The 24,109-nt window shown below is 37.9% G+C and overlaps 1 protein-coding gene across 1 annotated transcript in view; it reads right to left on the bottom strand.

Annotated features, from left to right (window-relative positions):
- LOC134212481 (A disintegrin and metalloproteinase with thrombospondin motifs 7) overlaps window positions 1-24,109 on the bottom strand; it is a 655,262-nt gene that overhangs the window by 384,406 nt on the left and 246,747 nt on the right. The gene's annotated exons all lie outside the window — the stretch shown is intronic.

Here is a 24,109-nt window from a genome sequence, read left to right as displayed (position 1 = left end):
CTCAATAGGAAAATAGTGCTCATCCATAAATGCGAGGGCATGCGAGGGGTTTGTTTGATTTATGTTTGATGATTTCAGACAGGCCTTTGTTTGAAGTATGATTATTGTAGCGATATGCATATCAAAGCAAGACAACAATGATTGACATGTGCACCATTAGATATACGAGATTACCTAATGAATGGGTGAACTCAATAAATTATGACTGTGATGAAATGTGATCTACTTTTTGATCTAGGGAAACTATAGCTCTTTGAACGAAATACATATTGTAGATCGCAGGATATTAAAACGATACGAATTTCGGCATTTGTCACACTGTACAAAGGTAGAAAATCCACAGAAATTTACACTAAAAAGCATGCACATAAGTGGAACGCAATAATCAACGTAATTCCACGTGAGACATAGCCAAAATGTATACAATATTTGGTGTGAATCGTTAGGGGAGACTGGGTAGACTTGATCCCCTTTTCTGATTTCCGATGTATAACAACCAAAAATAAAAAAAAAACATACGCGATTTCCACACAGACTCTCTAAAAAATATAGTATTTAACTTTACTGATGTGTGACAGTCCTTAAATTATTGTTGTTATTGATACACAATCGATTTTTTGGAGTGCTGTCAAAAATCGACTTTGAAAATATTCGGGGGAAATTGATCCCTCTCCAAGAACTTGCTTTGATAAAATTAGAAAGGTGCCCTCAGATTTTTTAAATATTTTCTCTTCAAAATACGCGGGATTATCGAATTGCTGTGCGTAAACATGAACGATTTTTGTTATTGAATTCGACAGCACATGCAATTTTAAAATTTGGGGAGACTTGATCCCCTTTCTATGAGATCTACGCAATAAATATTTTTTCCTGGCAACCCTTCATCAAATCCGTCAAATCTACAAAAAATTAGAAGCCTAAGAACAAATTTATATTTTTTTGAATTTTTTCGCCAATTTTTGTATGGGTGACTAACGGGGGATCAAGTATCCCCATATTGAGGCAATAACTTCAAATCCAAATATCCTAAAACTTTGATGGAATGTTGACATTTTCATCAGTACAGATCATTGAGCATGTTTATGGCTTTGTGCTGTGTAAAAACGAAAGCATTTGGTCATTGTTATAAAAAGTTGTTCAGATTTTGCGTGGCCAATAAAAAAATCATTTGGAAGGTCAAAACATACAAACCGTACTGCAGAATAAATAAACTTGTCTAGAGGATCTATACTAAAAAATACGCTAGAACAAATCTACTTTGGTTCTCGATAAAACAGGGGTTGATCAAGTCTCCGCGGGGATCAAGTCTACCCACCTTCCTCTAATGTTGCATGCAAGTTACAAGCACACTTGTTGAGAAGAGATCAGTTTTAGCGAAGAATATCTACTCCCTTTCGCTTTGAGTAGTATAATTATCACCGAAAAAAAGCCAATAAATTAATTTCGATAGGTTTTCAGTTGTTTGATGTAACTGGAAATGTATCAGCATGTAGATTGCGAGTAAGCACGCGCCGGTGATAGTTTTTAAAATCATATGTGTTGTAGAAAAAAAAATTAAGCTTTCAATGATTAAAATGATGACGATTGTTCGTGCTTCCCGTGTCACCTTAAACTTTATATGCAGAATATAACGCGAATCAATCAAGCAAATGGAATCAAATCTGGCATGTGGAGATTTTGGAAAGGAAGATATGTTTCAGTGATAGTTTGAAACCCATCCCCCTTCTGGAAAGGGGGCTCCCATACAAATTAAAAACAAAAATTTATGAGTAACTCGAGAGCTAATCAGAGAATAAATAAATTTTAGGCGAAACGAAGTTCGTCGGGTCTGCTAGTTATGAATAAGTTAATGTTCAAAACTTGAAAACTATAGAATGGGTGGCTAGTTGTGCCTTAAAAGGCACACAGAAAAAAATGAAAGTTAAACAGCGGGTAAAGGTGACTCGGGGAGGCACTACACACCGTGTTATTTTTTCTATCTTCCATCCAAGGTTCAATAGTGAATCCGATCATCGACCGATCCACTTCAGAGGTGGCTAACCATCTGAAATTTGTGTATCTCGCGCTTATGATCATAAGGGCGTAACTGCGTTAATCGATTTCTCTTCGTCGATGCTTTCTTTTTAACATTGCAGCGAGTTTAGATAGTTTGCCATAGATTTTAGAGTTTGAGGCGGTAAAGAATGGTTGCATTTTACTTCTGAAGCAACAATCATGGTTGTAGCTTTGAATCTTTTGCGTTATTAACGAAAGAAAACAAAAATAATGAAGAGAAATTGATCAATGTAATTACGCTTTTATGAAACTATAGATATGATTTGTCACGATTTGTCATTTTCTTAAAGCCCTCTTCTCCGTGATGTTCTATAAAGTACGTCGACTTCTTTAATTAATGCTGAAGAAAATTTGGACGATAAAAAGTGCTTTCTGAATGATTTACCATCGGCGTTGTATCGTCTGTTTCTTTTCATCATTCGAAAAATTGTTATATGTAGTACAACACTGAGCAATATCACAAAACTCATTAAAAAAATATGGATTTGTGTAGTGGTTTGATGGCAATCTTTGTTCCTCCTTAAGTGCAAGAAACAGCTACTATGGACAGTATGAGCTGAACCTGAAGGCAATCATGGGTCTTTACTTTCAGCAATTCTACAAATATTTCAATCCGTTATGGACTTTGGCAAATTCCATACAAAGTTCTAGAAATACCTACGACTCTGGAATATTACAAACATATTTTTTTCAAATAGTCAAACAATATGACAAAATTTCAAACCTTTTTAAGGACTGTATGTATATTTAGTTGATTCGTTGAATATTGACTGTTATATCACAGATAAGTTATATGGAGCATCTATAATCAGGGATGTTATCGATCATTTAGTAATTTGCTTTCGATCATTTAGTAGTTTGTCAATACAGTAGACGTTCGATAACTGCAAGTCATTTAACTGCAATGCTTTTTAACTGCAATTCAGCCCGAGGCTGGCTCGTCTCGAGGTTTTGCAGTTATCGGTCATTGAGTCTGACATCAGTTTGCAGTTATCGGATAAACTTCAAACTGATGTCAGACTCAATGACAACTGCATTGCGTTGCACATTTAGATGTACTTTTATTGCATCTGACGTCGATTGACAACCGTTTGACGTCTAGAATGCATTGCAGTTATCGAACGGCATTCGTTAACTGAAAAGTAAACATTTTGCAGTTATCGAACGGCTACTGTAATTCATTTCAAAAACTGTATTTCAAAATGTGTTGTATGGCAGACTTCTAGTACGAAGGTTTTTCTACAACTGTTCCTAACGGTTCGTTGTTACAATTTCATTAGTAACGGAGTTATAGCTACAGTTTCAGTAACTTGGACTAAATGATAATAAAATTCCGATCATTTAGTTTTAGTTACTGTAACTAGTGCTATAACTCCGTTATTAGCTGAACTCTCACAGCGAACCTTTAGAAAGAGTTTTAAAAAAACCTTCACACTAGAAGTCCACCATACAACACATTTTGAAATTCAGCTTCTGGAATCAGTTATTGACAAACTACTACAAACTACAAACTACATGATCGAACGCAAATAACTAAATGATTGATAACATCATTGTCTTCAATCCTCTAGAAATGTTATTCTAACTTTCGGTGAGATTCAAATTGTAGTTTGAATGTGAAATGTTGCACATTTTGTTTTTCTTAGGGCCTTCTTTATGCTCGCTTCACTCTTGAACGGTGCTTGCTCATACGCTTGAACCTGGTTAAAGGCCTAGGTGGAGGTAAAGGGCTTTAGTTCGAAAGAGGCGCCCAGAAAAGACTTCGTCAGTATGATATATGAAGTATGATATGAGTTTAAATTGGTTTAGAAATTCCGCGGAATTCCGTTAAATTTCGTTTAAAGCTAGTTTTTGATGGCGAAATTTATGCAAATTAACGAAACGAAATCAAGAAATCAGATTTCGCCATGCTCAAATTCCACGAAATTCCGCGTAATTTTGTTTCGAACCACCTGAAACGAAATTTTTCGAAATACCACATATGCTTAATCACCACGTCACTATCCAAGCCGTTCCTGGGTGGAAGTTAGGCAGAATAACAGCGATTTCAACAATGCTTGTTCTCTCATATGGCCCTCTGCTAATCTTCAGTTTCTATTCAATTCACACTTGCCGCTCGCTTGCGGTGTCAATCGAATCTGTATCTTCATTACTTTCATCTACTCCCTTTCGCTTTGAGTAGTATAATTATCACCGATAAAAGCCAATAAATTAATTTCGATAGGTTTTCAGTTGTTTGATGTAACTGGAAATGTATCAGCATGTAGATTGCGAGTAAGCACGCGCCGGTGATAGTTTTTAAAATCATATGTGTTGCAATGTTAAAAAGAAAGCATCGACGAAGAGAAATCGATTAACGCAGTTACGCCCTTATGATCATAAGCGCGAGATACACAAATTTCAGATGGTTAGCCACATCTGAAGTGGATCGGTCGATGATCGGATTCACTATTGAACCTTGGATGGAAGATAGAAAAAATAACACGGTGTGTAGTGCCTCCCCGAGTCACCTTTACCCGCTGTTTTCCTTTCATTTTTTTTTGTGTGCCTTTTAAGGCACATCTAGCCACCCATTCTATAGTTTTCAAGTTTTGAACATTAACTTATTCATAACTAGCAGACCCGACGAACTTCGTTTCGCCTAAAATTTATTTATTCTCTGATTAGCTCTCGAGTTATACATAAATTTTTGTTTTTAATTTGTATGGGAGCCCCCTTTCCAGAAGGGGGATGGGTTTCAAACTATCACAGAAACATATCTTCCTTTCCAAAATCTCCACATGCCAGATTTGATTCCATTTGCTTGATTAATTCTCGAGTAATGAAGAAATTAGTGTTACATTTGTATGGGAGCCCCTCTTTGCAAAGCGGGGAGGGGTCTGAAATCATCTTAAGAACCTTCCCCGGCCCTAAAACCCTCTGCATGCAAATTTACACGCCGATCGGTTTAGTAGTTTCAGAGTCTATAAGGTTCAGACAGACAGAAATTCATTTTTATGTATATAGAAGAAGAAGAAGAGAAGAAGAAGAAGAAGAAGAAGAAGATATCAGTCAAGTGCCAAGTGTTATTTTGCTATATACTTTCATTTATTTCAATTTATCTTAAAATGTTAGATTATCTTTATTTGTGTCTTTGTGTGAAGTCAGTATGTCTTTAGGTGAAGAATATCAATTTCTATACACAGAGTGATTTAGGATAACCCCGCATATTCAACATTTGTCCCTCACAACGCAAAACGTCACACACGAGATTCATCTTTCGAAAAATAAGTTAAACCATCCGTTTAAATCACATCGTAGTTATGTGTTCTCGGGATTGCATTTACATTCTTCAGATAGCACGAGGGCATATAGTCTAAGTCACTAGCCCTTAAGGACATAGTTGGAAGAGTACCACGATGGCAGTCAATATGGCACCGGACCTTCCACGGGTCAACCCCACACCTCCCGCACTCCTCTCCCACCAACATTCGTATGCATCGAACAGCATCGAACAAAAGTTTAATATTCAAATTACTAACCTCTTCACAGCATATTTATTCATTTCCCGTGATAATGAACATGTTTTTCCAAAGAGTCCTAAGTATTTCTGCTCGAAATATATTATGAATCAGCAGTTTCGTGCTAATTTAATAGCCGTTCGCGATCTGGTAGGGTTATCACTGCATTTCATTTCTTCTCAAAGGGCACTGGAAAAATCAAGTTTTTACTCACTTCTCCGCAGCCCGAAATGTTGATGGAATGCAAATTAAACATCACTGCTTGAAATCAGTCACTTGTTTGAACCGAAAACTTTATATAAACTGCTATTTTTTTCCCGAAAAAAAAAAACGATTAGGGGTCATTCAAAAATGATGTCACATGTTCTAGGGGGGGAGGGGGTGTCAGATTTTGTGACAGTACTAGTACATGTACTAGGTATACAAAAAAGCGTGACAGAGGGGGGGGGTCTAGAAATCCCAAAAAGTAGTGGACGTCATATTTGAATCACCCCTTAAAAACTGATCGCTGAGCGAATGTAAACACCAGCACCGATAGTAGCAAACCAATAACTAGGCCTAGCCAGAATTTGTCTATGATATGTATCGCTCCAGGGGCAGATACGATACGATCACCCCCTATGTCACACAAAAAGTGTGACATGGGGGTGATCGGGGTATAAAATGCTATTTTTTGCGTTACGTAATCAATGGATCTTTCCTGCGGTGCGATTTTTGTTTAGTAAATTCTCTGGAATGTTGCTTTCAGCAATGTGGGTTCTCTTTTTGCCAGGGTTTGGAGGGAAGGTGCTGTAGCCAGTGTAATGAAAGGTTTACTTTCCCATACTAGTTTTCATACAAACTTGAACCGGCTTGTGCTAAACCAGTTTTTGTTCAATTCGGTTTTTGGAGGACACTCAGAGCATGGGACGGATTCGAGTGAGCGTGTTGGAGTTGGGTCGTTTTTTGAACCACCCTACTAATATTTTATGTTTTTTATAAATACGACACCAATACTACTACAGTTTATGACAGTATTTATTGTACCAATACTTTCAAAGCTTTGTTTTGGTTCTCAACCCACCTTCATCTTAAACCAGCAGCATGATGACAGCCAGTCAGCCGCGAACAGAAGAAGAAGAAGAAGATAGCACAATGGATAAACCAACCCGCGAAATGCTGGTTAGGCCACGACAATTGTATATGTGAACAATGAATAATTTCATTTGACTTTGATTGCTGTTGGGAACGAACTGATTTCTTCGGCAAATGCATGATATGATACTTGAAAAACTCAAGCGTGATACCCCGAATAGTGAGATAATAATTGGAATAATTTTAACAACACTGCTCAAAACATATGTACAATATTCGCATCAAAAGTTATTCACATAATGATTAAAATTTACTTTATTATAATGAATTATTGGCAGTGGCTGATTTTCTACTCGCCGCTTCCACATCCAAGCGCTATCGTATATGCGCAAATAGCCAGCAAGAGTTAACCGCCAGAAATTTGTATGGCGAAAGACATCTAACGCGGGTTTTCTCAAAATTAGGAACTTTTCATGAAAAACTATTTGGTACCGGTTATGTAGGAAGGTGTCCGCTACTACGCCTACCAAATATTTTTTCGATGAAGGGGCTTAATTTTAAGAAATCGAACCTTAGATGCCTTTCGCCATACTGATTTCAGTAAGTTAACTCCTAGTGTGCCGCTGTAATTACGCTCAAAGCAGGCGATTCATTACCAACGAACTATTCATAGAAGGCTAGAGACCCATAGTGCTATACGCCAATTTATTTATTTATTTATTTATTTTTAACTATTTTTTTGATAGCGAGAAAAGTCCCTTTGAGTGATTTCTTAGGTTGGATCTGAATTGATAAGCTTTTGATATGGATTGGATTTGGACTGGATTTGGATTGAATTGGGTTCGTATTGGTTTTGAAAATAATTTGGATTGGAATTGAAATTTGTTTAAATTGGATTTGTATTGGTTTTGAATTGTATTCGGATTGGAATTGGATTTGAATTGGCTTTGGATTGTCTTCGATTTGTATTGGATTTTGATTGGTTTTGAATTGGAACTAGATTGGACTTGGATTGGTTTTGAATTGGAACTAAATTGGACTTGGATTAAAGGTGCATTTGATTTAAATTGCATTTGAATTGTATTTGGATTGGACTTGGATTGGATTCGAATTAGATTGGATTACTTCAAAAAAGAACATTTGATAGAAGACCCGGAGACCTATAGTGTTTTATATCGATCGATTCAGCTCGACGAACTGAGGTGATGTATGTATGTCTGTATGTGTGCACATTTTGTAGACACACTTTTTGGAACTTAGCATTACTCGATTTACTCGCAACAAGTTGCATTCGACGCGGAATGCGGTCCCCCTTTGATTTTTTTTTTCAAAATTGAAAAAAAAATTGTTTTAATGTAGTGGCATATTAACTAATGCAAAAACATGAAAAATGATTGAACTAGACCACTAAAGTGGTTTTTGGCCTTTCTAGTGTGATTTTTTCAATACATTTTATGATGTAGGAGAAAGGCATTATCACTGCTAGGTGGATTAAACAGGTTTGTTTTTTCAAAAGATGATATCTTCGATTGAGGAAAATTAAAAAAAAAAGTTTACACGGCATTTGAAAGAGCAGGTGAGCAGGAGAAATTGCTCAAAATCAGCCAACTTAAGAGATACATTTCTCTTGCATTTTTTTTTGGAATAGCTGCGCTACAACTTTTAAAACATTGCATGCCAGTATTCCGCAAAATAAATAAAATTATTCCTTTAATTTTTTATACCATGGGCAGCCCACCATTTGATAGCACCATGATGATGGCCTTACTATACCGATTAACTTTGTAGAACAACATTTTTTCTAAAAAATATGATTTTGGCGTAAAATGCATCTATCCGCGGCCCGCGCAAATCTGTATCCTTGACTATAGTGGAATGTGTACGAAGTCCCATACAATTTGTTAGCAAAGTTGTTCCGTTTTGCAGGATTTGACTAGTGTTTTGCCTAAAGAAGGAATTCCCGTTTTAACTAGGTTGTAGTTTGAAGGTGGTAATCGAGATAACGATTTGTTGTAAGTAAATGTGACTTATCTTTATCTTCGTATGGGTTTTTGCGTGTTCTTGTTTCCTTCTTTTTTTCTCGTTCCAGAAGGCGAGTAATGGCGCTTGAATCTGGGTTTGCATGTTCACTGATGGACATAAGTATTCGTCATGTTTTCAAAGTAATAAATTCATACGAATAATTTTGCCAGGGCTCTGGACCAAAAACTGTATTCCCTCTCAAGAGGTCGAGGACCGAAGGAGTAAACATTAACCATCTTAGCTAAGTCACTCCCAACGACTCAACAACCATCACTTATACTATCGACAGACATATGATTTCCGCACAATGATTTTCGTATCACGCTGTACGCGTACAGTGACGAGATGACACACATATTTTCTTTCCACCGTTGTATCTATTTGACAGCTTGTTTTGAAACTGATTCCACCGCTTTCCAAAACTATATTTTTCATCAAAATGTATAGAAATCATAAACTGTTACTATAGTTTTTATGAGCATTACACAATATTTACCCATATTTTTTTTGAATAAATTGTGAATTCGCGTCAGCAGTTCATTCATCGATATGAAAAAGTCATAGTTTTCCAATTCTTCGTATAGGTGTTTTAGCAGAAATATGCGAGTTCTTGCAAATATTCCGCAGAGCAATTATTTCTGCTGACGTTAATAACTCTATTCTATGGTTTGGGGTGATTTCAGTGCAAACGGCACTGATCGTTCAATTCAATTGGATACTTTGAAGGATAAAGCCAGCACCGTTCAATTGGGTCATAGATCCAATTTTGAATATGTCCAAAACAACGGTACAAAACATTCTTCCCATCTAAAACAGTAGATGCTGACTAATGGTAAATCAAAGATCCCGCATCCTTCCCAATCCCCAGACCTCATTCCAATTAAAACCCATGGGATCCTTCCCTTGAACAAAATGTTCGAAATCACACGCTACAGAACTCAAACCATTGAATATCATACAAAAGTGACGGCAGATCTTTCCAGAAACAACCCAAGAAGTGTCAAAATCAATAGGAGGACATCTGTAGAGCGTAATTGTAGCAAACAATGGGCTTACGAATAATTATTTTGCCAATGTTGTGAAAAATATCATCCGGAATTTCAGATAAACGAATTCTACTCAATCAGCTTGTAAATGTTTGTTTTTAATTCATATGTCAAACGGCGTATTTGACATTTCAAAACAACAAATTATGTTCTGTTTCGTACAATACAACGGTCGAAGGGCAGGGTACGGAAATCATCGTGCTATCGTGACAACAGCGTGATTCTGGGTGACAGACATATTATTTTATGCTGTACAGTGATATTGGTATCATATATGTGTCACAAGTATTAATAAAGTATACAGAACGTTTGGTACGAGATGTCCCTGTTCTATGGTATACTTGTGAGATCAGGTTGAAAATTCATTCTCACAGGTATTTTCAACAATGCTGCACAGTAAGCTTAACCGCTTCTATGTTTAAACTACATTCATGATGTGCTTCAAATATCACTTTCCAGGATTCATTTACGAACTGACGGTGTATGTGTAGGCTGGTCCGCGTATAGAATAAGTGGCTTCGAAATATCTTAATAAGAATATGTGATCCAATGAGTATAACTAATTGATGACTTTTTTACGATTTCTTGCAAAACGTCAATTACTCTCGGGCAGAAGCCATGAATAGAATAGCAAAACATTGATATAAGAAATAAAAGAACAAACAACAATATCAAAAGTTTGCACCGAAATGTCATTTAAATATCAAAATATTCTATGAATAAAAACAAGCTTGTAGCACTAATATAGCACTTCTTACAAATAGCAACTTGATATCCTCATGATATTTTAGTGCAAAATATTGATATTTTGTCTGATCTTTTATCTCTTATATCATTCATGCCCATATCTCATTTTGCTATCTAATCAATATTGATATTATTTAGCAATTTTCGTCTGCTCGGGCTGTTATAGCCTAAAAAATAATTTAAAACAAAAAAGGCTTTAAATACAGTGAAGTCAAAAACACAATCCTCCAAAATTATATTGTTTCAAACAATATAAGATGCATTATGAGTATTGGTCCGAATAGAGAGTAAAGAAAACGCATTCGAACGATCCTATAGACAACCGGAATTCATACGAATTTGTCAACGACTGAAGCCCATTTACCCATCGTAGCCATCGTTAATCGAATATGGTATTGGAGACGACTGGAAATAGTTTTCATGGAAGAATTGCGTTAAATTTATAATAAATTAAAAACGTTAACCGTTTAATGGTTTTTAAGACTGAGATAGCCGCAATTATTTCACGTAAATCGAATATTTTTCCACAATAATGACACTTTTGTCAATTATAAATTTTGGTAATGGGATTTACAAGCCACCTCTAAGACAGCATGAGGCTTTATTGAATCTTATTGTTTATTGAAACAGCATGAGGCTTAATCGAAAAAAGTTTTGACCTATGAGAATCCTAAGTTTTTTTTACATAAAAACTAGCTGATTGATGCCTCTGACGGTTAATGAAAGCCTCTGCATGTCCCTAAATGTTCGAAAAAAGATTGGTTGTGGTACATGTGGTAAGGGCCCAAATCCATGCAAATCCGTTCCACATTAGCGCAGGATTTTTGTTGTATTTTTTGCTGTAAGTTGTGGAAACTGAGTCCGAAAAGTTGGAGTTTTTCATAGTAATTAGTAATGCATAAGGCACCCTTTATGTTTTAAATTATTTACCTACTTACATCGAAAAATATTTTCAAAAATTCACTTCTTTCTGTCATGGGAGATTTAAATGCTGAATTAAGGACGTATGTAGGTTTTATTTTTTAAACGATAATGAATTACTGTTAAATGGATATTAAAAAATTCCATTTTGCATTTCAGATCATCATTAAATCCCAATACTATGATTCAATCGATTTTGTTCATTAAAATAATCATACCATATTAATAACAATACCACCTATCCCATCCCGCCGCACAAATTTTCCGGAAATGTGAAAAACGAAAACCCCAAACAATGCTGTTGCCAAAACCGCACGCATATCAAGCAATGTTTCACCTGATCTGCAAACGCGCGGCGTGAGTATCCCCAAGCCACTAATTAAAAGCGGAGAAACATTAAAATCTACTCATACGCTTGGGATGACGAAAAGTTTTTTTGTTCCTGTCCTTGCTTGGTGCAAACATAAAAATTTTAATTGCACTTTATGTGTGCGAAACAGCTCTCTCTACTTGGCCCGTGTGCCATCCATTGTAAAAATTTCGCTGACTGGCAAAATTGAAAACTTCACCCCCTTCATACACGATACACGTTCCTCACTGGAACTTATTGCTCGGATGTGAACTTTGGCTGCGCTTTGGGGTTTATTGGGGGATGCGATATGGGAGCTTAAGAGCATCTAAACCTTATATAGACCTAGGTTTATTTTTACGCGATTTGACACTTGTCGCATATGATGAAACAATGAGTTAACACCACGAACAGAACAGAGAGATGGCATAGGAACCTTATACAGATACTGTACAAATATGTTGGCATACGATTTCGGAAAATTTTAATACAACCTTTGTGTTAAAATTTCACAATTTTGTATTATTGTATATGCCAAGATTCCACACAATAATTGTAAGATTTGTTTTTTGGATGTAGATAGTGGAAGGGTTGATGTAGTACCGTTTTGGTTCCAATTCCGAACATGACTCATATTTGTGTAATTCTTTCCATAGAATCTTGAATCCGTTTGTAATCTTGGTCCTGAGTGGGAAAAACCGATGAAAATGTTAGTTTGTGGGCGCTAAAACGCCAGTGTTCGGAATATAAGCCATGTTCGGGATTTGAGTCAAAACGGTACTTACTTAGTAACATACCAACACTCTAATAGACACTACAGAGTTTGATATTGGGAAGGCTTTCGTTGGATCAGGATTTGCCTGTAGCTGGTAATATGACCATGGAAGATCTGATCCAGTAGTAATAAATGTATTGCCACCATTTAAAAAAAATCGGACCAAGGCAAACATAATGCAAAATGATCGAAAAAATGTGATCTATTCCCCTAAAGAGCATTTTTGACCTTTCTAATGAGATTTTTTCAATATATTTTATAATGCACGAGAAAGACATCATCACTGCTAGGTGGATTAATCTGTTTCGGTTAATCTGATTAATCGGTTTTTCATTGTAGAAATAGAGCGATTCCAAGCAACAGCATCAAAATTTAAGAAAATTTTTAATTCATGATTTCCTATTGAGTTGAAACTTTGCACAGTTTTTCAATTTCATCTAAATCGTCATTTTTCGATATCAAATCTTCATATTGAGTCACGACTAACTTTTCAAAAGGGTGTATGTGAAAATGGTTCAAAAATATTTAAAAAGCTGCACAGCAAAAACGGAATGTTCGATTGTTATGATTTTTTCAGCAAAGTTAGACAACTAAATGGTGATTCTTAAGAAAATGTGCACAGTAAAAAAAATTTTTTTGCCTCTAAAAATATCATTTTTGTCACAAAACTCAAATATCTCAAAACCCTATCTTTTTCGAACGTAATTTTTTAGGGAAAACGGTCCATTATATTAGCTATCTACCATGAAAATTTGGTGATGGTAAACTAATAAACAAAAAGTTATGACATTTCAAACATTTCACAATTTTCACATATAGTAAACAAAAAAAAATTTCCGTGTATTTTTTTCAAGAATCGCAGTTTGATGCTGATTTTATTGTTAAGGGCCTTGCGTGAGTTAAACAAGTTGTTTGTATGATATTCCATATTTATGTATTCATCGATATTATGTATATTATATGTATAAATATTATATGTATAAATAAATAAAATGAATTAATATTATCCTAAGTATTAAATTAAATGTGGCAGTTACACAATGTTGTTATAGAAACTCTAAGAGTTTTGGGTTTGAATTTTGGTATGGGTTATGATATCATGAAAACAGTTTATTAATACTTATTTTTATTTATTTTTATTCAAATTTTTTAAAATATCGAACACTTTTGAATTATTATCAGCACAGTTTGAGTATAGTTTTGCTTTAATTTTATTTTCCGACAATGGAATGAAACAGTGAAATTTTTGGGTTCCTTGGATCGTTTTCGCGTTATTAAATTGCTCGCTGAGCTCTGAAGCCTTTATTTCGTACTCTTCAGTAGTAGTAAAACAAAATGATAATTTGGTTAAATCTTTTCTTTTCTACGATTTGCCCAATCAAAAAGTTCTTTCGCAGTTTTAATTGGATGCTCACGTTCTTTGGCTAAACTTGCTCTTGTGGCCATGCGCTTTATTGTTCCTCCAATAGCATCACAAGGACCTTTGCCATGTGATGTAGCAAAAATGCCATTCTGCATCAATTCCGTACATTGATTTAAATTGACATAGGCTCGAAAAATTCTGACGATTTTTGTACTGCGACGCTGCTCCATCAGACATGAAATATATCTTTTTGACTTCTTTATGCTTATCAACGCGTAAAAAGTTAATCATTTTTCAATGAACAAGTTTACGGATACTGAATCGTGTCTTAAATCTTCGGAAATTATAATAAAACTTAAGTGTTCAATTTGCGTACTTCCATTAAAATAAATAACGAATGGATGAATTGTAGCTTGTTGTACGTTCCAGTGATGGGACTGCACTTCATCTTGCAATACAAAGCTGTAATTTTCAGAAAAATCACAAATGACTAAAAATTCACCATTTTGTAATGTATTTTTCGTATATTTTAAAAAGCTGGATTGTTCTGTTTTAATGAAATCGTGAGGGATTAAACTTTCTAATTTCAAGCAAAAATATGACACAAACTCATCTACAGGTTTTACAATAGTTTCTATGTCACACCTATCCGTGGTCACCCATTGCTCAAATGATAACTGATCAATATATTTTTCTTCAAACTCAGCGAATAAAGTATTTTCCAATGATGAAGAATCTGGACAATCCGAACAAGATCGTAGATAGCAATTTGATGTTGTATTTTCACACAAAAGACTACCAGTTAACATTTTAATATCCTTTGTTAAATTGATTCTTTTCAAACTATGTAAAATAAGATTAATATTGTCATGGGTTGTGCACACACACACATTATGTGTTCCTGAATTGGAAAGAAGCTTACATTGCCTTGGCCGAAGGCTTGCAAATGAGGAAAAACCTATTTTAATATTATCGTGAATTTCCTTGAAGCGTGTGTACGCTTCTTTCAAAGTCGTCATCATTAATCGTTTTTGGATTGCTTGACGCTTTCCATCTTTTTTTACTGATACATAATCTTTTTGACCAGGCATAGCTCGACTTACTTCATCATCTTCAAAATATTGAACTACTATTTCTTTTGTCTCATCTGTTAATGCAGTACTAGACCTAGTATTTTTGGTTGAAAGACAGTTATTCTTCAATTGTTTTGCCTCTTTTACTGTATTTCTATTGGTTTTGAACTCATCAATGGCATCCTGAATAGACCACGAACTTGGCAGCATCGATAAAATCAATATTTTTTCTTTCCTTGTCGTGGCTGCATTCGAGAACCTTTCCTTCATATTTATAATTACCTCATCGTAGTCTGTATTTTCCACATCATCAGGTCCTAATTTGAAGAGGTTTCTTCGTACAGCTTCGTTTATTTCACGGTATTTTTTCTCCGGGTAATAAACGTAGTCCATCTTACTCCATTTAATCGGAGTCACTTTTATCCCAGCTATGCCCTCGTTAAAGCGTTCCGATTGATTTGTTGAAACAGATTTCGCTGATGGTACGGTGGCAAGGCTCTCAGCACTTAATACTTCTGGTAATTCCTCAGTTGTTGTCGATACATCTGGCAATTCCTCAGTTGCTGTCGTTTTCGAACTTCCTGCGCTCTGCTCAACCGATGATATACAGATTGCTCTTTTGTCAACGTTTAGACGGCAGGACGTGCAAATGCGTAAATTTGTATTCAATGTGGACATTGGAGCATAACCAGTCGCTTTCAGTTTATCTATGGTGCTTTCGGTGAGATTTCGTAACTCTTTTGAACACTTTTTTCCATCAAACGGCCTACAACAGTTGAGAAAGCGGCTACTCATGTTGTTCGTAATATTTCAATAAACAAAATCACTTTTAAGTTTTTACTGACTAGTTTGGTGTCATTTGCTTGACTGAAGAAAAAATTACTATAAGATCTTTAACAACCTTAGTAGTAGTAATTTTTTGCTTTTTCGTGAAACATTGTCATGGTATGTACCTATCATGCATTTGTTGTTGTTGAAGATACCCGTTTCCTCCCGATCATAAAGTCTATTCTCTAAGAGGTATATTTTTTGCAGGTAAACTATAGACGTACACGTGTATATAAATCTTTGATTTTGCAGCTTTTGTCTTAAAAATAACATTTCTGATATGTTTCTATCAACGTTACTATCAACAGGTTTCAACACTATTAAAAGAATTTTTCGCCAGTCACGTGCAATGAAAATTATGACACTATCAATACTTTTGATCACAACACTGGATCGTGTCTAAGTTTCTTATAGATGCTATGAATAATTAAATCAAAATATCATGAAAACAACTTGTTTAAATCACGTCCCTTAACAATAAAATCTGCATCAAACTGCAATTCTCGAAATAACTCACACAGAAAATTTTTTTTTTACTAAATGTGAAAATTGTGACATGTTTGAAATGTCATAACTTTTTGTTTATTAGTTTACCATCACCAAATTTTTATGGTAGATAGCTAATATAATGGACCGTTTTCCCTGAAAAATTACGTTCGAAAAAGATAGGGTTTTGAGATATTTGAGTTTTTGTGTCAAAAATGATAATTTTTAACGCAAAAAAACATTTTTTTACGGTGCACATTTTCTTAAGAATCACCATTTAGTTGTCTAACTTTGCTGAAAAAATCATAACAATCGAACATTCCGTTTTTGCTGTGCAGCTTTTTAAATATTTTTGAGCCATTTTCACATACACCCTTTTGAAAAGTTAGTCGTGACTCAATATGAAGATTTGATATCGAAAAATGACGATTTAGATGAAATTGAAAAACTGTGCAGAGTTTCAAATATTTTCGAAATGGTCGCTCAGGATCGACTGACATGCCCCCGTGGAATGCCTCTTCTGCGACCGGCTGCAGGTGACTGTGATAACAAGCATAGTACAAATCGAGTTTCAGATTGGGAGTTCGGAAACAACGGTTCCAACCGATCCGAATTGTATAATGGATCTAACTATTAGCTTTGAGAATGTGTTCGCTTGTTACCAAACATAACTTTGTAGTGTAGGGTCGATTTAGTATTAGAGAGTCGTATAAAATCTTAAATGTGTTCATGTAGTATTAGAGTGACATGGACAGATTTTGCAGCACTGTTCTAATATAGAACAAAAGAATAATTTCATATGTTGAAATGAAAGAAACGCTATCAATATGTGTGTGTATATTGCCGGGTTTATGGAAAGAAATTGCGATGGAATCGCTCTCCTCACCACCCCTTGCACTTTACCTAAGAAAACATGCAAAAAATTCACTACATGTCCGAGTAACACAATCAAATCTCAATTTGAGCTACTTACCTGTTAGAAAACTGCATTATTTATTACATTTGAAGTTCATATACTTATAAAAATAATCTCATTAAACTAGAGACTGCAACATTTTATTACAACCATGCATTAATTCCGCGTACAGTTTGTCATAATTTGCGACATATGCATAGCACAGATTGTATTAAGTAAACAGCAGGTCCTTGTATTAGGTCCCCAGTCACGAGAAAATAAGAACTGCTTATGCGTTTGTGTCTATAATTAATCTGATTTCACGCCCCCATCGAGGAATGAAATGCTGTATACTACGACAACCTCAGCTACTAGAAAATTCGGCGGGTGTTGAGAACCTGAACCCTCAACACTTGGCGCATCTCGACTGACGCGCTAACCATCTGGACTACATACCAGAGATAAGGAAGGATGCGACCAAAGGCTATCATAATCCACGTAGCCAGTGAAAATGGTTTTCAATAGCGATCCAACGGACACAAGAAGGTGAGCTGCGCACTGCACAGCGATCAGGTGGCAGACGATTTGCGGACTGCGTAGACTGCGTGGCTGGCGACATACAGCTATGGACCGAGCTGAATGGATATGACTATTATGTACGGCAGAAGCCACTGCGGCCTTCTTCTTCTTCTTCTTCTTCTTGGCATTATATTCCCACACTGGGACAGAGCCGCCTCGCAGCTTAGTGTTCATTAAGCACTTCCACAGTTTTTAACGGCGAGGTTTCTTAGCCAGGTTACCATTTTTGCATTCGTATATCATGAGGCTAACACGATGATACTTGTATGCCCAGGGAAGTCGAGACAATTTTCAATCCGAAAATTGCCTAGACCGGCACCGGGAATCGAACCCAGCCACCCTCAGCATGGTCTTGCTTTGTAGCCGCGCGTCTTACCGTACGGCTAAGGAGGGCCCTTTAGGCCTTAGTTCGATCAAATAATAATTAGACCTGTGTGCCGCCGCCGCCAAAAACGAGTCGGCGCGCCGTCATTTGAAAATTTACCACGCCGCCGAGTATATTTTACCACGCCGATGGTTATTACAGGACTATTGAAGCAGTAGGATTTCGTACATTAATACACATTTTCAGCCATCTTTTTATGACATTTATCGACTTCCAAGTACTCGGCACGGCAAATGCTGGGTAAAGCGTACCATAGGTACTTCGCGTACCTGAAGGAATAAAATAGACCCCATCTCGCGGCTCCTATCCTCTTACCCTGCAACTCCTATATCCCTACCTCCCCGTGGCCGCGATACGAGCAACCTTAGGGAAGATCGGGTAACCGACCCCGGTGGGAACTATGGTCGTATGCTGACAGGGAAGGGGGGTTTGCTCCTCTCCGGAGGTGTAAATCTTACTGAGCGTATGTTCTCCATGTCAGGATCGGCTCACAGCAGCGTCTATTCTCCATGTTAGGGGCGGCTGATCATCGTCCGAGTGCCAGCGAGGGGCTCTAAGTGAAACTGTGCACCATGGTCCACCGGGAATAAGGAGAAATGGTTTGGTGTCAGGCCCTGCAAGCCAGCCTTTAAAAAATCATAAGCAACGAACAATCAACAAGAGAGTACGGACCGGAACCATCGGCGAAGACCACTGCGACGAAAAGGGACTAGCGATTGGAAACTCGGTTTGTGGAACTGCAAATCTCTCAACTTCATCGGTAGCACACGCATACTCGCCGATGTGCTCAAGGAGCGTGGATTCGGCATCGTTGCGCTGCAGGCGGTTTGTTGGAAGGGATCAATTATGGTGCGAACGTTTAGAGGTAATCATACCATCCACCAGAGCGGCGGCAACACACACGAGCTGGGAACAGCTTTCATAGTGATGGGCGATATGCGCGTGATCGGGTGGTGGCCGATCAATGAGAAAATGTGCAGGTTGAGGATCAAAGGCCGGTTCTTAAACTTCAGCATAATCAACGTCCATAGCCCACACTCCGGAAGCACTGATGATGATAAGGACGCATTCTATGCGCAGCTGGAACGTGAGTTCCACAGCTGCCCAAGCCACGACGTCAACATCATCATAGGAGATTTGAACGCTCAGGTTCGCCAAGAGGAGGAGTTTAGACCGACTATTGGGAAGTTCAGCGTTCACCGGCTGACGAGCGAAAACGGCCTACGACTAATTGATTTCGCCGCCTCCAAGAATATGGCCATTCGCAGCACCTACTTCCAACACAGCCTCCCGTATCGGTACACCTGGAGATCATTACTGCAGACAGAATCACAAATCGACCACGTTCTGATTGATGGACGGCACTTCTCCGACATTATCGACGTCAGGACATATCGTGGCGCTAACATCGACTCTGACCACTATCTGGTGATGGTTAAACTGCGCCCAAAACTATTCGTCATCAACAATGTTCGGTACCGACGACCGCCGCGGTACGACCTAGAGCGACTGAAGCAAACTGATGTCGCCACTGCATACGCGCAGCATCTCGAGGCAGCGTTGCCGGAAGAGGGTGGGCTCGATGGGGCCCCTCTTGAGGACTGCTGGAATACAGTTAAAGCAGCCATTAACGACGCAGCGGAGAACAACGTCGGGTATATGAGACGAAGTCGACGGAACGATTGGTTCGACGAAGAGTGCAGACAGATTCTGGAGGAGAAGGACACAGCGCGGGCGGTCGCGCTGTAACAAGGTACCCGGCAGAACGTGAAACATTATTGACGGAAGCGGAGACAGCAGACCCGCCTTTTTCAGGAGAAGAAACGCCACCTGGAAGAAGCGGAGTGCAAGGAGATGGAACAGCTGTGCCGTTCTCAAGAAACACGCAAGTTCTAGAAGAAGCTCAACGCATCCCGCAAGGCAGCGCGGCAAGGCAGCGGAGGAGATGACTACGTCAGTTTAGCGGGCGATGGAAGCCAACCAGCACCCACCTTGAGGGAAGTTAAGGATGTCATCCAACAGCTAAAGACCAATAAAGCAGCTGGTAAGGATGGTATCGAAGCTGAGTTCATCAAGATGGGCTCGGAAAAGCTAGCCACTTGCCTGCACAACCTGATAGTCAGAATCTGAAAAACTGAACAGCTACCGGAGGAGTGGAAGAAAGGGGTTATATACCCCATCTACAAGAAAGGCGACGTGATATCCCAGATCATCTTCCGACGTTCGTCACCATTAGTGAATGAGTTCGTGGGAAGTTATCAAGCCGGCTTCGTTGACGGCCGCTCGACAACGGACCAGATCTTTACTGTACGGCAAATCCTTCAAAAATGCCGTGAAAACCAGATCCCAACGCACCATCTGTTCGTTGATTTCAAGGCGGCATACGACAGTATAGACCGCGTAGAGCTATGGAAAATTATGGACGAGAGCAGCTTCCCTGGGAAGCTTACCAGGCTAATCAAAGCAACGGTGGATGGTGTGCAAAACTGTGTGAAGATTTCGGGCGAACACTCCAGTTCGTTTGAATCGCGCCGGGGACTAAGACAAGGTGATGGACTTTCGTGCCTGTTGTTCAACATTGCGCTAGAAGGTGTCATGCGGAGAGCCGGGTGTAACAGTCGGAGTACGATTTTCAACAGATCCAGTCAATTTATTTGTTTCGCGGATGACATGGACATTGTCGGCCGAACATTGGATCCTTGCTAACGGCTGATAACAATGTTAGTCGTGAAATACGAAGGCGCATCATCTGTGGAAGTCAGGCCTACTACGGGCTCCAGAAGAAACTGCGGTCAAAAAAGATTCGCTACCGCACAAAATGTGTCATGTACAAGACGCTGATAAGACCGGTAGTCCTCTAGGGACATGAAACATGGACAGTGCTCGAGGAGGACTTGCAAGCATTCGGAGTATTCGAGAAACGGGTGCTAAGGACCATCTTTGGCGGTGTGCAAGAAGTCGGTGTGTGGCGGCGAAGAATGAACCACGAGCTCGCCCAGCTCTACGGCGAATTCAGTATCCAGAAGGTAGCTAAAGCCGGAAGGGTACGATGGGCAGGGCATGTTGCAAGAATGCCGGACAGCAACACTGCAAAGATGGTGTTCGCTTCCGATCCGGTAGGTACGAGACGTCGTGGAGCGCATCGAGCGAGGTAGGTAGACCAGGTGCAAAACGACTTGGCGAGCGTGGGGCGCATTCGAGGATGGAGAGATGCGGCCTCGAACCGTGTATTGTGGCCTCAAATTGTTGATTCAGTGTTATCTGTTTAGATGTAAACTGAATAAATGAAATGAATGAAGTAATTCTTCTTTTTTTCTTCATTGGCATTGCATGTCCCACTGGGAGATTGCCGCCTCGGAGCTTAGTGTTCATTAAGCTCTTCCACAGTTTTTAACTACAAGGTTTCTAAGCCAAATTACAATTTTTGCCTTTTAAGACACGACGATTCTGTTATGCCCAGGGAAGTCGAGAAAATTTCCTAGACCGGACCGGGAATTGAAACCAGTGGTCAGCGTGGTCTTGCTTTGAAGCCGCACATCTTGCCGCACGGCTAAGGAGAGCTCCGACTTCCAAGTACATATGGAAAATGTATTCTCATTTCCGATAAAGTCTTCAAATTGAAATCATTGGATGGCAACTGTATCTAGCGTAGAGCTGATTTCAAGCTAAATAAGTGCAAGAAACGTTGTGAGAAAATGTTTTTGTAAGTCTACTAGAACATTTTTTCCCAGAAATCCACCGGACATTCAATGCTTCAGAGAATGTGGAAATTGTTCTTCAGGAATTTAAGGAATTATTTCTAGAACATCTCCAAAAATTTACACATGTGTAAATGTGATAAGAAATTCAGCAAGACTTTTTTTTTAATTTCACATAAACTTTTTTTCAAAATATGTACTTCAAATTCTAGAATTTCTTCAACAACTTTTTCAGGATTTTTTCCGAGACTTTCTCCTGTAAGTCCATTTGGAAATTCACACATTACATCGAAAATTCATTCAAGAGTTTATCCAAATAATCCTCCAGGGATTCAAACCAGATTTTTTTTTAATTTCTTTAGTAAATCCTCTAGGAATTATTTCAAATCCTTCGGATTTTTCTAACAAAAATTTATTCGTGAATTATATTCTGGCACCATTCATGGAATTTTCTAAGAAAAACCTTAAGGAACTTATGGAGGAATCCATAGAATGAATTTTTGAAGTAAGTTCCGCTGACATTTCTGAATGATTTTTAATTTTGGGAGAATTTATGGAGGACCTCGTGAACAAAAAATTGGGAGAATTTCCAGGGTAAATTCTTTAGAATATTCAGGAAAAATTCCAGAAGGAATTGAGCGGCAAAAAAATCCAGGAAACTTTTCAGGGTGATTTCTTGGCAAACTGTTGGACATTACCTGAAGATTTTTTAGGGGAATTTCGGCAGTAATTTCTGGAGATGGCTGGTAATTTTCCTTCTAAGAGTTAATGACTGAAGTTGTACTGTTGAAATTGAAGTCTTTCAGAGATAGCAGTTTTAATAAGTATTCAATACGTTTTTTGCTCCGACATTTTGATTAGACGGATTAAGGAACGAAAACGCTACTTACTGAGACTGCTGTCAATCAATTCAATGGTTTCTGGAGAAGTTTTCATAAACTCCTGAGGGAACTTCAAAATGAAAATTAGCCACGCCGACCCGTGCTGTCGCCGCCGATCACTAACGGTGTGATGCCACCACGCCGCCACCGATAAAATTTCAATCGGCGCACAGGTCTAATAATAATCATGATAAAATTTAAATAAATCAAAGGCAGTCATAGTTGCTGTCAGCAGCCAACTTTGTTGCAGCAGTTAATTTGAAAACTGTCAGAGATTTTAAATGTTCTCGGAAGGGACGGAAAGTGTTATTCTTACTGGAAGAAGACTTTAAAAGCTGATCGTTTGAGAATACTTTCATCTGTCAACTGAACCGTTTGTTTGTGAAACTGCATATGTAACATTTTTGGCCGAAATGAGATTTTTATATATTCTGAATCCTCGTCCAAAAATACGTATTCTGGCAAAAACGCGAAAACAATTTTTTTGTTCAGGAATGTATGACAAAATTTTCGTTTGTTTGAGAAACTACATATGTCCACGTATTTTGAAGAGCAATTGTGGAGTACTGCTTGTATTTTTTGCACTGAAAGTGCCCCAGGGTGTTGAGTTTTGCCAAAAACTATTGATCTGTATCGAAGAAATCGAAAGATTCGGTGCACATTTGTTCAAAAACAGTTTTTTGCTGTTTTCTCGAAATAGTGTAAAATGGACTTATGCAGTTTCTCAAACATATGATTCAACTATTTTCCATGCTGGTTTGGGCAGCACTGCGGGGCACTGCGTAATAATAATTAGTAATTTTTGTTGGTATATTCGGATATGAAATCTAGAACTCTTTCAGAACGATGATTTTATGTATGAAACGAACATAAAATTCTTCTGAAAGAGTTCTAGACTACGTTCTGAAAGAGTTCTAGACTGCGCAGCCAAATACAACAACAAAATATATTGGATTTATATCTTGATTTATATAAAGTAGTATCAGCCACTGCAGGTCAAACTGAATACCGGGTACATACAACTATTTTATATTATAATTTCTCATTAAAAAATCATAAAAATATTGAAAAAGTATGATTTTAAATTTTATATGAATATTTAAAACATTTTTATATGGGTTGCTTGTTGGAACGCACTGACTGCTGTGTTCATAAACCCATCGTATACACTTGTTCAGACATCTACTTTTCCGTTTCCGATATCGTCGCTGGTATTCTGAAACGGTAGGATGAAACGTAATCGCGACGTCGGTATTTAATTGAACTCAGCTCGGTGAGAATTTTCAATTAATATCCGAGCTGTGCTTGCTCTCACTAAAGTGCACCGGAGTATTTTCCGATAGAGCACAGTTCGTGCCGGTTCATGATTTGTACCTTTTTATTGCTGCTGTACGGCATAAAGTTTTAATTGAAAGCTTATGACGGTATGTGT

The sequence above is a fragment of the Armigeres subalbatus genome, chromosome 2, assembly GCF_024139115.2.
Source record: "Armigeres subalbatus isolate Guangzhou_Male chromosome 2, GZ_Asu_2, whole genome shotgun sequence".
Lineage (NCBI taxonomy): Eukaryota > Metazoa > Arthropoda > Insecta > Diptera > Culicidae > Armigeres > Armigeres subalbatus.
Note: the sequence above shows the minus strand (reverse complement) of the source record. Positions and strands in the feature narration are given on the sequence as shown.